The sequence below is a fragment of the Pristiophorus japonicus genome, chromosome 6, assembly GCF_044704955.1.
Source record: "Pristiophorus japonicus isolate sPriJap1 chromosome 6, sPriJap1.hap1, whole genome shotgun sequence".
Taxonomy (NCBI): domain Eukaryota; kingdom Metazoa; phylum Chordata; class Chondrichthyes; family Pristiophoridae; genus Pristiophorus; species Pristiophorus japonicus.
In genome coordinates this window covers 205,677,335-205,681,185 of record NC_091982.1, presented here as the reverse complement: position 1 = coordinate 205,681,185, position 3,851 = coordinate 205,677,335, and the positions used below count along the sequence as shown (strand labels likewise).

The following is a 3,851-nucleotide window of genomic DNA, read 5'->3' as shown; positions in this document are numbered from 1 at the left end:
AGATTCCCTACGCCTGATTTAAAAGTGTAGGCAAGGTTTTTCTGAGCATAAAAAATCTGCACTTACTCCATTCTAAGTTAGTTTGGAGTAAGTTTTCGCTGCCTAAACTTGCAAAACAGGTGCAAGTGGCTGAACACGCCCCCTTTTGAAAAAAAAAATCTATTCTAAAATGAAACTATTCTAACTCACTAGAACTAGAGCAAACTAAATGCCGAGAATTGCAATTTCTAAGATGCTCCATTCTAAACTCGTTGCTCCAAAAAAATAGGAGCAACTCAGGCCGAAACTTGAGCCCAGTGGTCAAAAATTCCAAGTATAGACATACCAAACCTCAAATAGCTTAAATATAGTATTCTGTGTTTTATACTTAATGGTCCTAGCAATACAATCGAATGTGCCATTCCCCTTCCCTGCAGCCACCTAATGCTGCTTTTGTTCTTTCAATGAGCTATTGCCTGCAGGTCTCTTTCTTAATCCTTTACCTTTAACAGACACTCCTGCAGAGTATAAATATGCTTGGCTTTTCCCAAACCTAAATGTATTACACTGCACTTGTCCAGTTTGAAGGACATCTGCCACACAGGCCCATTCTCCTGATGAACATCAGAGGCTAGCATCGCAAGAGGAGCGGCACGGGAGTACACAGGGTGGCGGTAGTGACTGGGAGCAGCTTCAGAACGTCGGAGGCTAGCATCGCGAGAGGAGCGACGCGGGAGTACACAGGGCAGCGGCAGTGACTGGGAGTAGCGGCAGAATGGTTCAGGTGCAGGGGCCGAAGGTAAAACAAAGAAGTAGAAAGAAATCGAAGAGTGATGTCACAGCCAAGCGGATAAGTGACTGGCCGGTGGATTGGTATTTAATCTTTTTTTCTATTTTTTTAAAATTTCCTTATGAGTAGGTAACCTTTGACATTGTTGCCAAATTAAGTTAATCTAAGGGTTAAGTCATGGCAGGAGAGCTCAGACCCATGTCATGTTTCTCCTGTGCTTTGTCGGAAGCCAGGGACGCTTCCAGTGTCCCTAACGACTACATATGCAGGAAGTGCATCCTGCTGCAGCTCCTGACAGACTGCATTGCGGCACTGGAGCTGCGGGTGGATGAACTCTGGAGCATCCGCGATGCTGAGGATGTTATGAATAGCACGTTTAGTGAGTTGGTAAAGGTTAATCAGGCAGATAAGGAATGGGTGACCATCAGGCAGAGCAGTGGAAGGAAGGTAGTGCGGTCATCCCCCTCCAAAACAGGGACACTGCCTTGGGTGCTGTTGGGGGGGGGATGACTCATCAGGGGAGGGCAGCAGCAGCCAAGTTCAAGGCACCATGGGTGACTCTGCTGCACAGGAGGGCAGGAAAAAGAGTGGGAGAGCTATAGTGGTACAGAATTCTATTGTAAGGAGAATAGATAGATGTTTCTGCGGCCACAATCGAGATTCCAGGATGGTATGTTGCCTCCCCGGTGCAAGGGTCAAGAATGTCTCGGAGCGGCTGCAGGACATTTTGGAGAGGGGAGGGTGAACAGCCAGTTGTCGTGGTGCATACAGGTACCAACAATATAGGTAAAAAATGGGATGAATAGGAATTGCAGGATAGCTAAGATGAATACATAGCTTGAGGAGTGGTGCAGGATGGAGGGATTCAAATTCTTGGAACATTGGAACTGGTTCTGGGGGAGGTGGGACCAGTACAAACCGGACAGTCTGCACCTGGTGGGGCGGGGGGGGGAATGTTTGTTAGTGCTGTTGGGGAGGGGTTAAACTAATATGGCAGGGGATGGGAACCTATGCAGGGATACAGAGGGAAGTAAAATGGGGGCAGAAGCAAACAGAAAGAAGAAAAGTAAAGGTGGAGGGCAGAGAAACCCAAGGCAAAAATCAAAAAGGGCCACATTACAGCAAAAGTCTAAAGGGACAAAGTGTGTTAAAAAGACAAGCCTGAAGGCTCTGTGCCTCAATGCGAGGAGTATTCGTAATAAGGTGGACGAATTAACTGCGCAGGCAGCTATTAACGAATATGATATAATGGGGATTATGGAGACATGGCTCCAGGGTGAGCAAGGCTGGGAACTCAACATCCAGGGGTATTCAACATTCAGGAAGGAGAGACAGAAAGGAAATAGAGGTGCGGTAGCGTTGCTGGTTAAAGAGATTAACGCAATAGTAAGGAAGGACATTAGTTTGGATGATGTGAAATCTGTATGGGTCGAGCTGCGGAATACCAAAGGGTAGAAAACGCTAGTGGGAGTTGTGTACAGACCACCAAACAGTAGTAGTGAGGTTGGGGACAGCATCAAACAAGAAATTAGGGATGTGTGCAATAAAGGTACAGCAGTTATCATGGGCGACTTTAATCTACATATGGATTGGGCTAACCAAACTGGTAGCAGTACGGTGGAGAAGTATTTCCTGGAGTGTATTTGGGATGGTTTTCCAGACCAATATGTCGAGGAACCAACTAAAGGGCTGGCTATTCTAGACTGGGTGATGTGTAACGAGAGAGGACTAATTAGCAAACTTGTTGTGCGAGGCACCTTGGGGAAGATGTTGAAATCAATTATTAAAGATGAAATAGCAGCGCATTTGGAAAGCAGTGACAGGATCGATCCAAGTCAGCATGGATTTATGAAAAGGAAATAATGTTCGACAATCTTCTAGAATTTTTTAAGGATGCAACTAGTAGCGTGGACAAGGGAGAACCAGTGGATGTCGTGTATTTAGATTTTAAAAGGCTTTTGACAGGGTCCCGCACAAGAGATTAGTTTGCAAAATTAAAGCACATGGTATTGGGGGTAATGTATTGACGTGGATAGAGAACTGGTTGGCAGACAGGAAGCAGAGAGTTGGAATAAACGGGTCCTTTTCAGAATGGCAGGCAGTGACTAGTGGGGTGCCGCAGGGTTCAGTGCTAGGATCCCAGCTGTTTTCAATATACATCAAGGATTTAGATGAAGGAATTGAGTGTAATATCTCCAAGTTTGCAGATGACACGAAGCTGGGTGGTGATGTGAGCTGTGAGGAGGATGCTAAGAAGCTGCCCGTGTGGAGAGCGGCACCGAGGGGAGCAGCCATGGCGTACTGTGGGCAGGCGCCAAAAGTGCAGAAAGTAATGGTGCAACCCACCAATCTTATTTTCAGATACCTTCAGAACCGATCCTGAATCCAAGTATGGTTATATGAGCAAGTCAACATGAGCATAGAAGGCTGTATAACTGAGTTTAATGAATACATGAACCTTGTATTGGATGATGCAGAGGAAATTCACATGAAATCAAAGCAAAGAAACCGTTGGGTCGCGTTATGCTGAAAGGGGATAACATCACCTTACTACAGAGCGCTCAAACCTAGGAGTGGCATCACTGGAATTTCATTTTTTATACCCTTCTTTATTGTAAATAACTTAGAAACATAGAAAATAGGTGCAGGAGTAGGCCATTCGGCTCTTCTAGCCTGCACCGCCATTCAATGAGTTCATGGCTGAACATGCAACTTCAGTACCCCATTCCTGCTTTCTCGCCATACCCCTTGATACCCCTAGTAGTAAGGACTACATCTAACTCCTTTTTGAATATATTTAGTGAATTGGCCTCAACAACTTTCTGTGGTCGAGAATTCCACAGGTTCACCACTCTCTGGGTGAAGAAGTTTCTCCTCATCTCGGTCCTAAATGGCTTACCCCTTATCCTTAGACGGTGACCCCTGGTTCTGGACTTCCCCAACATTGTGAACATTCTTCCGGCATCTAACCTGTCTAAACCCATCAGAATTTTAAACGTTTCTCTAAGGTCCCCTCTCATTCTTCTGAATTCCAGTGAATACAAGCCCAGTTGATTTAGTCTTTCTTGATAGGTCAGTCCCG

The 3,851-nt window shown here is 45.6% G+C and overlaps 1 pseudogene; it reads left to right on the top strand.

Moving 5' to 3' along the window:
- The first annotated feature begins 3,062 nt into the window (after positions 1-3,062).
- Positions 3,063-3,350, top strand: LOC139265358 (small nuclear ribonucleoprotein E pseudogene; annotated as a pseudogene).
- The last annotated feature ends 501 nt before the right edge of the window (positions 3,351-3,851 follow it).